The sequence below is a fragment of the Symsagittifera roscoffensis genome, chromosome 8, assembly GCF_963678635.1.
Source record: "Symsagittifera roscoffensis chromosome 8, txSymRosc1.1, whole genome shotgun sequence".
Lineage (NCBI taxonomy): Eukaryota > Metazoa > Xenacoelomorpha > Acoela > Convolutidae > Symsagittifera > Symsagittifera roscoffensis.
In genome coordinates this window covers 45,376,260-45,390,974 of record NC_087069.1, presented here as the reverse complement: position 1 = coordinate 45,390,974, position 14,715 = coordinate 45,376,260, and the positions used below count along the sequence as shown (strand labels likewise).

At 33.7% G+C, this 14,715-nt stretch overlaps 1 long non-coding RNA gene across 1 annotated transcript in view; it reads left to right on the top strand.

Moving 5' to 3' along the window:
• Positions 1 to 1,046: 1,046 nt before the first annotated feature.
• The window catches only part of LOC134853090 (uncharacterized), a 38,233-nt gene continuing 24,564 nt past the window's right edge, over positions 1,047 to 14,715 (top strand). The window contains exons 1-2 of the long non-coding RNA XR_010164317.1: positions 1,047 to 1,202; positions 8,204 to 8,270. This is a non-coding gene — a long non-coding RNA (uncharacterized LOC134853090). The remainder of the gene's footprint in view (positions 1,203 to 8,203; positions 8,271 to 14,715) is intronic.

The window sequence follows — 14,715 nt, the reverse complement described above, 5'->3', positions numbered from 1 at the left end:
TCAATTAATTATGCTAGTTGAAAAAAATCAAAAGAAAATGTTTTTTTTTTATCTAGAAAAAGAAGAGCTATAATGAACAATATCAATTGAATGATTAGAAGCCGAACTCCTATCATGATTTGTACTCCCTGCTAGACAGCTAAGTCAAATAAGTCATAGCACAAAAAAATATGTATTCCGCGGTGCCAAAATTGGAATAAAATCGATTATATACAGAAAAATACAGGGTAATTTGTTATTGTGGCCACAAATTTCAACACCTAAGATTTCTCAAAGAACAGTGCTACGAAGCTCAAACTTTTTAGCAAAGTTTATGAGATAAAACCTAGTTGAATCAGATACTTATTGATACCATTTCAGTGAATACTAGAAGCTAGAAGTCATCTAAAGTTTTGGCAATCTTTTTCCACACACAAAAAGTGTTGAATCTGATTTCCATTTTTCTAGATTGCCAAAAATCACCAAAAGATAGTTGCGCTCTTTTCTCGAGACAACAAGAGTGTAACTGACATGATTGATTGAAAACTTTTGGATATTTTGTTTTCAAGGCATGAAAGTTTGCAGGTCTAAAGTCCCGAAAAACGCCTTCATTATAATGAGCCCATAAAATTGTAGAAACTCTATGCAACTAAACTTAGGGCCATTTTAAAAATCACATATTGAAAAATTTTTGTTTATGAATGTTTTTACAAAAAATCGCTGAAAACAGTGATTTTATTTATGATTTGTGAAGAAAGTTGGCACAAAAACACTTGTTACCGCTGGAATTCAAATCTTAAAGCAATCCCTTGAAATTTGTATTTGATCGTTTTGAGAAGAAAACATATGCACGCAAACCATTAATTTATTGATGGGTCATATTTTCATTCATAGCATTGCCAGACATTGGTGTAAGTTTTTTTGCGAGAACTGCTTATTGTATTGCCTCTGTTTTGATTCCTTACATCAATTTTTGTTTTATATAAGCGCTGTACTTAATTTTTGTTTTTTTTTGTTTCTGTTATATATTTCAGATGGCGAATCAAGCAGAAACAGGGCTGGTTAGAGCCACATCCGTACAAGTGGTGATGTGTAGAGTTAGAGCCACCAGAATCGAAGTGGATGATGTGTGTGCTGAGGCTCCAAAGTGCACCTCCTTGTCACCCGCGAAACTGTACCACTTGATGAAGGAAGGAGTCTTGAGCTATGTCTACGTCTTAAAGGTGACCTATTTTGGATCAAACGCAAATTGGGCTTTTGTATACGATTAAATTTTTGGGAAAATGAATGAATTTGTTCTAATTAGTCTGCCAGTTTTATTCAGCATCAATGGGTATGGACGAATATGTCAAAAATGAGCTTCAAAATTTTTTTGGAAGTCTTATGACCAAGTTTTATAGATATCACAAACAGAACGAAACAAGAGCAGCCACCCGGGTTGACCAAAAATGCTAGTCATACAATTTCCATATATGGAAAAATGCTAGTCATACACTTTCCATGCAATTCCATACGTACAGAAAATTACATGAAAGGTCTATGATTAGTAATTTTTTTATATATGGAAATTGTATGATTAGCATTTTTTTGACGAAAAATTTTTTCTTTTTTATTTGGTACGATACACCAAAATTTATGCCAAAACAAGAGAAAAGTTCTCCGAAAATTTGATGACACCATTTTAGCAAAATGTATGAAATTTGTATGAGTAGTGTTTTTTCATAGACTTAGTTTATGGACTTGTATGATTAGCATTTTTGGTCTATAGAGGTCAACCCGGGCAGTTGCGGTGGCACAATAATTTTCAACCTCGGAATTTAAAACAATAGTATTCTGTTAATTTGAATCTGATTAGCAAAAACTTCGAGCCGATTTTTTTTTCAACGCAAAACTTTTTTGAATTACCTTTATAGTAATTGCATCACAACTTAAACAGGTACGTATTCTTATGATGGAGGGACCAAATAATGGAAAACTTTCAACCAATCAAAATCATACAATTTGTGCGTAAAAGCAATAAGTGCTTTTTATATTTTTAAGTTTTTTCTTAAATCGGTTGTACGTTTTTCCATTAAAAGATTACAGTTTCGCTTTATTTGAAATTTCATGTATCCGTTCTTTTTCTATTCGGTCAAAAAAAATGTATGGCCTGGATTTATTTTTCTTCTTTGAGGTTTTGCTATTTCTGTAAGATTTTTGAATAATCAATTCTGATTGGCTGAAAATAAGTGAGAATAAAGATCCAACATTCTGTCCATCCATCATGAGGGACGCCAACGCTTTAGCATGCTGATTTTTCTTCGAAGTTGTGATTTTTCTTCGAAGTAATCAAAACCGACTTGAAGCAACCCACCATATGTGAATAAAAAGTTTTAATAAATCGAACCCTTCAGGTTTTATTCTAATGAAGTTTCACTAGATGATGACCTTGGCCAATTCTTGTACTACCCGGGTTGAAGTCCCACGGTTAATTATTGCTTTTTCTGTAGTATCCCAGTGATCGCTTTTTTCCAGCGCTGATTCACGTATAACTCAGAGCTTGTTGCGTAGATAAACCTGCGATATGTCAGATATATTTCCGTAATGACTTTGTAGAAAATTGCCGTTAAAACTTAAGAAGTTTTAACTTTTTCTATTAGCTTTCGAATGACAGTTTTCATTGATAAGCTCTTCAACTTTATATTCTCTAAGGATTGATAGCGAAGAGGTAGCATGTACAGATCTGAAGGTTAGGTGATCAAATCCCTGTTACAGCGCTATTTTTAAGGTTTTTTATAGCTGTTTCATTGCTGAAAATAAGCCAAATTAGCGATAATTTATCGAAAAAATTTGATATTGAGGCAATGAGCACCGTTAATGAATCGAAGGCAATCGCTGTTTTTTCACTTTTTCATTGCTTATTTTCAATGTGAGCTCAACCTGGGTAATTACTTCCTCAGTAACTCGTTTACCTTGATCCTGACGATCATCACTTTTTTCCTTACTTTCTGGCATTAATTACGCCTTTTTCGAATTTAACATCCTCAATTATCAAGTAAAAAATAAATACAAATAAATGTCATAATGTTAAAGCAGTGTTACAAGTCTATTTAGTTCTTGATAGTTCCTTTTGTCAATCATTTCATTCCATTTCAATAGAGCTGGTTGGCCTTTGGCTTGTGTGCCACCTCCGGATTTCACCTCAAACATTGTCTCGTTTGATCTTACTTAAATCAGTTGTCTACTTATCTATTCTCTTAATTCAAGAATCGAATTAGAATTTTCAAGATGGCGCAGTCAGCAGGCGTGGAAGGGGGGCGGGGAACCCACTTGGAAATGTTACATTTTGGCCGGCGAAACATGCGGAAACCCCCATGTTGTGGGAACTTTGGCTTTATCGCTTCCAATCGGGAATGGTTGCGAAACACTCGATAAACCCGAAAAACGTCTATTTCGCGGACTCGTTGACGGCTGCGCAGATAGCGGCTTTCCCGGAACAAGTGGACGGAAGAACAGATTATCGGCAGAACAGACCCTTATTTTGATCCTCTAACTTTGCTTGGGGGAAAAGGATCAAGAGTAATATGGGAAAATTAGGGGCTATTCGTCGGTAAGCGTTATCCATGAGCAAGTAAACCAGGATCGATTCGAGTCGGAAGAGACGGGAGACGAAAAATCACAGCACGAAAATTCAGTTGAATGGGTGAATCCGACGGCAGGAAAGCGGAACTAATCTTCGAATTAACGAACTTCGAATTAACGAATATTCACAATTAACGAACTTCGTAGAACGCTGGGCGCCGCAGGCATACGGTTGCAGGAGGTCAATCCACAGGATCAGGAATTTTGGGATTATGGGAAACGATGAAGGTGGAGCTAGCGTCGAATGGTTGGAGTACCTCAGCTGTGATAAAGGTAATTGGAGCAGCACGCCCCTCGATCATCGGAAGAGACTTGATGCCAAACTTAGGATTGCAGTTAGTACAGAGGAAGCCGGGCCAGGAAGTGATGTCAATACAGGAAATAGTCGGGGATGAAGGAGAAAGTCAATTGGAGAAGTGGCAGGACTATTTCAGTAAGCTATTTTCAAATCTATTTAACGGGGTGGGGAAGATACGCAATTATAAAGTGCAGGCCGAATTTTATAAAGTGCAGGTGGAGTCTGAGAGCGACAGCCAGCCGTTGGCTACAAGAAGGATTGGTAGAAAATTGTCATTGCCCAAAATACAGGCAGACCTGAACGAAGGACATACTGGGACCATGCGCGAAGGGCGATCGGTAACGGAACTAGCAATGCAAGAGAAGTCGGCGAGAGAGCAAAATGAGAAAGCGACCACGTCGGCCACGGAAAAAAGAAGTGGCGAACTTGCTGAAATTGGCGAAGAGGACGGCATACCGGAGGCGACGGAAAGAACAAGCGGCGGGCTGTAAGAAGAAGCGAGCGGCAAAACAGCGGCTGTTCTCGTATTCGAGTCACGACTCGGAAAGTGATACGACATAGTAGTCGACGTTTAAAAACTCAGTATGTTACACAGTTAGGGCCTAATCTCATGGCCTTACGTTAACTACGATCGGCAGGACGGAGACAACCTTTGTGCTTAAAAACTTTCATTGAGTACTTAAAATTTATCCAAATCATTTCGGTGCAGTTACTTAATTTTTACAAGATGTTATGTCATAGTGCTAAATCAGTGTTCCAAGTCTATTTAGCTCTTGATAGTTCCTTCTGTCAATCATTTCATTTCTTTTCAATAGCAGGTAATTGGCCTTTGGAATGTGTGCCACATCCGGGTTTCACCTAAATCATTGTCTCGTTTGATCTTAATTAAATCAGTTGTTGTTCAGACTTTCGATACGAAAGTAACGGAATATTTGTGCTCGGGGTGGGTTTTTTTTTCTTCAGACAAATTTCGACTTTTTAACTAGCCATTTTTGACAGAATTTTTTATATCATTCAAAAGGAATTGTTGTTATGAGCTTAAATTTGAAAAGATATTTCATCTGTGATCAGTTTTAGTAAAGTTATGAGGGTTTAAAGATTGCCATTTTGGCCATTTTGACCAATTTGGGACAATTAACGCGCGATAAATTTCGCGGTATTAAAGCGTAGGCGGAGATTTAATCCGTCCTAGAAATCGTTCCAAATTGGTTGAACGAAGCTTATTTGCCATAACTGATTTGTTACAAGGAACGAAATTTATCCTTTTGTACTTCATATGGCGTGTGGGGGGATGATTTTCATAAAAAGTTTCAAACTTTAGAAAAAAAAATTTCATTTTGTTTTATTTCAATTAATTTTTTATTATGTTTTTACTGCTGCTCCATAAGCCTTAAAAGACAGTCGGAACATTCAAGGCTTCGCCCTGATACGAGTAGTCTTGTCTAGTTATCTATTCTCTTAATTCAAGTATCGATTTAGCATTTTCAACATACAATTGCTTAGCCATAATTTAACTATGTTTCGAGACATCAAAATGGATTAAGCCGTACACTCGCTTTTGAAGTTTCCGCATAATTCACTTAATAAATGCAGAGTTTCTTACGAAATTTTGCACGACGCGCAAAACAAAAGAAAAGTGAAAAAAAATTCATTTCAAAGTGAATTCCAGCTTATTATAAAATCCATTTTAATGGATTCCAAATGAACTGTAATGCATTTTGTTTTGGTGGAAAAAATGGATTTAAGTCCATTTTTGTCCAAGTTTGTTGTCTGAGTGTAACATGGGAATCGATTATATTTACAGCAATAAAGACCACGAATATCTATTATAATCAATTTGTCTTCATTTTTTTAAAAGCGGGTACACCATATGAAAGCCAGCAGTTTTAATTATGGACAGCAATGGCCTTAAAGTGAGTGCTTAATAGCAATTTCTCTTTGTTTACCTTGTTAATTTTATCACTCTACATGTTAAGCATAGAGCGTATTCAAACTTTCTGCTATAAAAATATCTTTTCCTGTTTTTTTTCCAATAATCAAAACTAAAATAACAGCCAGTTACTATGAAAAAATCAAATTTGGTCCGACTATAGTTTCCGCTAAAAGGAATTGAGAAAAGCTAAAGCAAGTTAAATCATAATCAGCTCGTGGGCTGCTTGCATTTTGATTTTAAGAAAACTCCGTGCAGAAGTCGAAAAATTCAAAGTAAATGATGATATAGATGTAATAGATTACCAAAAGGCAGAATGATTTGTCCTATAAATATAAAGCTGCACAAGACAAAGAGTTAGAATAATATAAAAGACAAAAATTCAGTTTGCTACCGATGTATGTTTTTTTTTCATATCTACAACAAATCAAAAAAATTCAGCACTTTTAAAGCTTCAGCGCAGGTTTCCAGCGTACAAATAGACAAAAATTTAATTTGGTAGTGACTTATTTGAGTGCCTGGGAAAAAGGGTTAGCTGAACTTTTGGTTTAAAAATCCTACGGCACAAACTGCCATAAAAGGCGCCGGTTACTTCCTATGACTCCAATTCTATTTTTTTTTACAGATTTGACCAAATTGAAACTTGCTTGCTGAAAAGTTTTCGATAAAAAACAAAGAAAGTATTGGAAATGCTTAAATATTTCCAGGGAAAGGTAAAAAAAATTGAGAACAGGAGTGTATGAACTCTCTGCTCAGATTTTTTGATATAAAGAATATTGTCAAATAAAGGAAAAGAGTACCTCAATATTTGAGAGAGATTTAAAAAATATAGTTTGAAACAGTTATAAGGCCAAAACTATTAAATAAATAAAAGCAGAGGCGGGTCTAAGATTTTTGCAAGAGAGTGGGCGCGCATTTTTAATGAAATTTCCAAAATTTTGTCCACTTTTTTAGGTTGACCAAATTATATTCCGAGCGCTCCCAGAACAGTAAACCCTATTACGCCAAAGTTTTCCGCGCTGCAGGCAAAAATGCCGTTCTTAATATCTAGACCCTAAAGGGCAGTCGCAACATTCAGGGTTTTGCTCTGTACGAGCAGTTTTGTTTCTTTACACAATATCTATTTCTAATAGAAGACAGGCTGGGTTGTCATAATTTCTTATGATCCCGGGTTGACCTCCATACACCGAAAATGGTTATCATACAATTCCATACATCAAGTGTATGGAAAAATGCTTGTCATACAATTTTCATACAATTTCTAAAAATGGTTGAAAACTGGTATAAACTTATTTCTGTGGATGTTTGATTCTTATAAAACAATCTGGTGATAAAAACTGAGGTCCTCGTTTTTTTGAAAAAAATGCTTATCATACAATTCCCATATATGCATTTTTTCAAGTAATTTTGAAAATTTGGCCCAAAAATTTTTTTGTTTTTTTTTCAACCGCAAATCGAATTTCGTACGCAAACAAACATTTTTCGAAATTTTTTTTGCATGCAAAATTGAATATTTTGTGTGCATAACGTAGTCCTGGATACGATAAAATTGGCTTTTATTTTCTTTTCACTTAATTTTTTTTTTCGAAAACGCTGAAAATTCCTATTTCTTTTGTATGGGTTGTAAATGTAAGCTTTGATCAATGTCTGATAACTTGAAAATTCAAAAATTTAAAATAATTATCATTAAAAAATTTTGCCAAAAAATAAAAGTTCGTTACTTTTGTTATATGAATTGTGAAAAACATCCTATTTCAGGTCGTTTGCAATTGTAAATGCAAGACCGTCCAACCTTTGGTGTTTTGAGTAACCAAGGTCTTTGTCACTTGTGTTCGGTTGCAAACTCAACCAAAAACTTTTCAGAAACTAAATTTTGAACGAAAAAATCAATATTTTTGGTTTATGGAAAAACACCTATCATACAATATTCATTTATGGAAAAATCTTTATCATAGAGATTTCATACAATGTTCTGTACGTATGGCATTGTATGGAATTGTATGACAAGAAGTTTTTTATAAATGGAAATTGTATGATTAGAAGTTTTGGTCAACCCGGGATGCTATAAAAGCTTTGAATTCGTTACATCTAAGCCGTAACCGTTCGGTTTTATTGGCAAAATTATACTTTGAATATATACTTTGCTCAAAAACAAAATGTATCCAAATTGTTTTTTTTCTTGAAACCAAAACTTTTTTGCATAATTTTTACAAAAATTCAGTCTGAGTCACGATTAAAAGGGTCGCTCAACGTGATTTTGGTCCTATATTTTGTTTTAAAAAACATCCAACGATTTTTCACACTAGGTGTCTTTGGAACTTTTACTGTCTCTGAATCTCCAAATTTCAATTATTTTGTTTGTTTGTTTGTTTCAGTCTTGTGTAGATGAACGCTTGGAAGCTTTAGACCAGAAAGTGAGCAATCAATCTTCACCAAACAGTAGTGAGTTCACTTAGATCACCCGGGACCGAAACTTCTTATCACACAATTCCCATATATGAGAAATTTCTTGTCATACAATTCCATACAAGGCCATACGTACAGAAAATTGTATGAAATCTCTATGATAAACACTTTTCCATAAATGAAAATTGTATGATAGGTGTTTTTCCATAAACCAAAAAGTTTGATTTTTTCTTTCTAAATTTATTTCTGAAAAATTTTCGGTTGTGTTCAAAAGAGAATAAAAGCCAATATTATCGTTGCCAGGACTACGTTATGCGCACAAAAAATTCAATTTTGCATGCAAAAAACCTTTTTTCGAAAAATATAATAGAAGGTTAGTTTTGCATAAGAGCTTATAAGCCTACGGGCATCTAGAAAGTAAGTGTTCCTCAGTTGTTTTTCACCCATCTTCATGACTTAAGAATAACTTCAAATTATTCCTGGCAGCTATGGTATAGCACCCGTCAACATATCCCTCAAACTGAAAACCGGCCAATAGACAAACTAGACGTAAATTTTTTAAAATTGAATTTTTGGAAGATTTTTTGATCAGACATAATCATTCAGAAAAGTCCTCTTCTGCTTAAGTTGATAAAAAACGAGCTTGGCAAAACTTTATCAATTGAACCAAAAGGAAGTCAATAAGAATTTTTTGAGCGAACTGTCCGACTTTTAAGAAAAAAAAACTCAATTTTTCACTGTATATGATCATAACAAGACTGCTCGTATGAGGGCGAAGCCCTGAATGTTCCGACTGCCTTTTAAGGTTTATGGAGCAGTAAAAACATTCAAAAAGTAAATGTAAGGAAAAATAAAATGAAAATTTTTTTTTCTTTAATTAGAAATTTTTTATGAAAATTATCCCCCCACACGCCATACAAAGTACAAAAGAATAGATTTTGCTCCTTGTAACAAATCAATTATGGCGAATAAGCTTCTTTTAACCAATTTGGAACGATTTCTAAGACGGATTAACTATCCGCTTACGCGTTAATAGCTCGAAATGTATCGCGCGTTAATTGACCCAAATTGGCCAAAATGGCAAAGTTTAAATCCCCATAACTTTATGAAAATTGATCACAGGTGATATATTCTTTCAAATTCAAGCTCAAGACAACATTAGCTTTCGAATGATATAAAAAAATTGCGTCAAAAACTGCTAGTTAAAAAGTTGAGATTTGTCTGAAGAAAAAAAAGCCCACCCCGAGCACAAATATTCCGTTACTTTCGTATCGAAAGTCGGAACAATAAAGTATTACAAAGAAATTGAGCCAAAATCAAGTTTCTGTTGAAAATTATAAATCATTATTTTAGTCTGAAATAAATCATTATTTTACTTTTTAACTAGCCATTTTTGACAAAAAATTTTTTGCATCATTCGAACGCTATTGTTGTCTTGAGCTCAAATTTGAAAAGATATTTTACCTGTGATCTTTCTTCGTAATGTTGTTGGGGTTTAAACATTGCCATTTTGGCCAATTTGGGTCAATTAACGAGCGATATATTTCGCGCTATTAACGCATAAGCGGAGAGTTAATCTGTCTTAGAAATTGTTCCTAATTGGTTCAAGGAAGCCTATATGCCACAATTGATTTGTTAATAGGCGCACAAACTATCACTTTGTACTTAATATGAGGTGTGGGGCATGTTTTTACATAAAATCTTCAATTTTTTTTTTACTTTGAAACTGTTCATCTTATTATTGCTTCGCCCTGATACGAGCAGGCTTGTTTCATTTAGAGGTAACTCAGTAAGGGGACGGATTTAACGAATTACACACTGAAAAAAAAAGCTTGGTTATCTAAATAGAAGCCAACTGGTTCTAAATAATGTCAAAACATTACTCGTTATGAGGAACAACATCATGGGTTGACCAAAACTTCTTATCAAACAATTTCCATATATGAGAAACTTTTTGTCATACAATTTCATTCAATTCCATACATACAAAAAATTGTAAGAAAACTCTATGATAAGCATTTTATCATATATGAAAATTGAAAGATAGATGTTTTTCCATAAACCAAAAAAATTATTTTATGTTTCCTAATTGGATTTTTGAAAAATTTTAGTTGTTTTCAACACAAGTGACCAAGAACTTGGTTTACTCAAAACACCCAAATTTGGACGGTCTTGCATTTACAAAGCATAGAAAGCGACCTGATTTGTCTTCGAGCTGTCTTTCACAAATGATATCACAATAATAACAAAGTTTGAAATTGGGCGAAAATGTTCAACGAGGATTTTACTAAAAACTTGAACTTACAATTATCAGACTTTAATCAAGGTATAAATGAACACGCCATACAAATATATTAGAAATTTTCAGCGTTTTTCAAAAAAATATATAAATCGAAAAGAAAAAAAAAACCATTCATTAGTGTATTGAGTTATGAACTTTTGGTTGTACTCATAGAGTAATTTCAGATAAGGTTCACCGTCTGCTCGTCACGCCATCTTATTTTCGGCCGGATAGATTTGTGAATTCTCTGAGTCTAATACCAATCTCAATCGTACTCTTAAGTCTCCTAGTCTCAATAGATCTAGTGTATATTCATTTAATACGAGTCGGTTTCTTGGAGAAGGTACCTAGGTTCTAGGTTAAATTCAAATCTCTCTGGTGCTGAAATTACGAAAAATTTCAGCGCTCACAAATAAGTGGGTTGTTTGTTTCATGTAGTATGATTGGTTAGTTTTCAATATTTGATGGAGATAAATTATCAGATTAATATCCAATAATGAATTCTAGTTTAGATCTGGTTCCACCCATCCGCGGTTTACAGAGTTTTCGTTCTTAATTGTTCTACTGTAATAGAGGATGGATGATTATGATCTTTTTGAAGTTGCGAGCATCTTTCTTTTTCTTTTCAGGAAGAAGGATTGTTATAGAAAGCTCCAGGAAGCTAGACTTTGCTCAAAACTTCAGCAAAAATTCTTTCTTGGTTATTTCGGTAAAAAAATGCTTTCTGTGATTTTTTAAATAGCATTTGATCTCCTGAAACACTTTTTAAAAGACCAACAAGACTGCTCGTATCAGGGCGAAGCCTTGAGTGTTCCGACTCTCTTTTAAGGTTTATGGAGAAGTAATAATATTAAAAAATTAAATAAACTAAAGTGACGAAATGATTTTTTTTTTCTAAAATTTGAAACTTTTTAAGAAAATCATCCCCCCACACGCCATATAAAGTAGAAAATGATAAATTTCGCTTCTTGTAACAAATCAAATATGGCAAAAAGCTTCGTTTAACGAATTTGGAACAATTTCTAAGACATATTAACTCTCCGCCGCTTACGCGTTAATAGCGCGAAATATATCGCGCGTTAATTGACCCAAATTGGCCAAAATGGCAATGTTTAAACCCTCATAACTTTACCAAAAAAGATCACAGGTAAAATATCTTTTCAAATTTGAGCTCAAGACAACAATAGCTTTCGAATGATGTGAAAAAAAAATTTGTCAAAAATGGCTAGTTAAAAAGTCGAAATTTGTCTGAAGAAAAAAAACCCACCCCGAGCACAAAAATTCTGTCACTTTCGTATCGGAAGTCGGAACAATTAGTAAAATCTCAAATTTAACATTCAGGCTAAAAAATTGATTTGAAACTTTCAACGGAAACTTGATTTTGGCTCAATTTTTTTGCAATACATTATTGTTTCGACTTTCGATACGAAAGTAACGGAATATTTGTGCTCGGGGTGGGGTTTTTTTCAGACAAATTTCAACTTTTTAACTAGCCGTTTTCGACGCAATTTTTTAAATATCATTCGAAAGCTATTGTTTTCCTGAGCTTGAGTTTGAAAAGATATTTCACCTGTGTTCATTTTGCGTTAAGTTATGGGGGTTTAAAGATTGCCATTTTGACCAATTTTGGACAATTAATGCGCGATAAGTTTCGCGCTATTAACGCGTAAGCGAGATTTAATCCATCTTAGAAATCGTTCCAAACTGGTTCAAGGAAGCTTATATGCTATAATTGATTTCTTAATAGGCGCACAATCTATCACTTTGTACTTGATATGACGTGTGGGGTGATGTTTTTATATAAAATCTCAAATTTTTTCCAAATTTTTTAAATTTTTTTTTATTTCTTTGAAATTTTTCATCTTATTATTACTTCATAGACCTTAAAAGGCAGTTAAGTTGATAAAAAACGAGCTTGGCAAAACTTTATCAGTTGAACCAAAAGGAAGTCAATAAGAAATTTTTGAGCGAACTGTCCGACTTATAAGAAAAAAAAACTCAATTTTTCACTGTATATGATCATAACAAGACTGCTCGTATGAGGGCGAAGCCCTGAATGTTCCGACTGCCTTTTAAGGTTTATGGAGCAGTAAAAACATTCAAAAAGTAAATGTAAGGAAAAATAAAATGAAAATTTTTTTTTCTTTAATTAGAAATTTTTTATGAAAATTATCCCCCCACACGCCATACAAAGTACAAAAGAATAGATTTTGCTCCTTGTAACAAATCAATTATGGCGAATAAGCTTCTTTTAACCAATTTGGAACGATTTCTAAGACGGATTAACTATCCGCTTACGCGTTAATAGCTCGAAATGTATCGCGCGTTAATTGACCCAAATTGGCCAAAATGGCAAAGTTTAAATCCCCATAACTTTATGAAAATTGATCACAGGTGATATATTCTTTCAAATTCAAGCTCAAGACAACATTAGCTTTCGAATGATATAAAAAAATTGCGTCAAAAACTGCTAGTTAAAAAGTTGAGATTTGTCTGAAGAAAAAAAAGCCCACCCCGAGCACAAATATTCCGTTACTTTCGTATCGAAAGTCGGAACAATAAAGTATTACAAAGAAATTGAGCCAAAATCAAGTTTCTGTTGAAAATTATAAATCATTATTTTAGTCTGAAATAAATCATTATTTTACTTTTTAACTAGCCATTTTTGACAAAATTTTTTTTGCATCATTCGAACGCTATTGTTGTCTTGAGCTCAAATTTGAAAAGATATTTTACCTGTGATCTTTCTTCGTAATGTTGTTGGGGTTTAAACATTGCCATTTTGGCCAATTTGGGTCAATTAACGAGCGATATATTTCGCGCTATTAACGCATAAGCGGAGAGTTAATCTGTCTTAGAAATTGTTCCTAATTGGTTCAAGGAAGCCTATATGCCACAATTGATTTGTTAATAGGCGCACAAACTATCACTTTGTACTTAATATGACGTGTGGGGCATGTTTTTACATAAAATCTTCAATTTTTTTTTACTTTGAAACTGTTCATCTTATTATTGCTTCGCCCTGATACGAGCAGTCTTGTTCCATTTAGAGGTAAATCAGTAACGGGACTGATTTAAAAACTCAACGAATTATACACTGAAAAAAAAGCATGGTTATCTAAATAGAAGCCAACTGGTTCTTAATAATGTCAAAACATTACTCGTTATGAGGAACAACATCATGGGTTGACCAAAATTTCTTATCAAACAATTTCCATATATGAGAAACTTCTTGTCATACAATTTCATTCAATTCCATACGTACAAAAAATTGTAAGAAAACTCTATGATAAGCATTTTATCATATATGAAAATTGAAAGATAGATGTTTTTCCGTAAACCAAAAAAATATTTTTTTGTTTCCTAATTGGATTTTTGAAAAATTTTAGTTGTGTTTAACACAAGTGACCAAGACCTTGTTTTACTCAAAACACTAAAATTTGGACGTTCATGCGTTTACAAAGCATTGAAAACGACCTGATTTGACTTCGAGCTGTCTTTCACATATGATATAACAATAATAACAAAGTTTCAAATTGGGCAAAATTTTTCAAAAAATTGAATTTACAATTATCAGACACTGATCAAGGCATAAATGAACACGCCATACAAAAACAATAGAAATTTTCAGCGTTTTTCAAAAAAATATATAAATCGAAAAAGAAAAAACCCTTCATTAGTGTATTGAGTTATGAACTTTTGGTTATACTCATAGAGTAATTGTAATTTCAGATAAAGTACACCGTCTGCTCGTCACGCCATCTTATTTTCGGCCGGATAGATTTGTGAATTTTCTTAGTCTAATACCAATGTTAATCGTACTCTTAAGTCTCCTAGTCTCAATAGATCTAGTGTATATTCATTTAATACGAGTCGGTTTCTTGGAGAAGGTACCTAGGTTCTAGGTTAAATTCAAATCTCTCTGGTGCTGAAATTACAAAAAATTTCAGCGCTCACAAATAAGTGGATTGTTTGTTTCATGGAGTATGATTGGTTAGCTTTCAATATTTGGTAGAGATAATTTATTAGAATAATATCCAATAATAAAATCTAGTTTAGATCTGGTTCCACCCATCCGCGGTTTGCAGAGTTTTTGTTCTTAAATGTTCTACTGTAGTGGAGGATGGATGATTATGATATTTTTGAAGTTGCGAGCATCTTTTTTTTTCTTTTCAGGAAGAAGGATTGTTATAGAAAGCT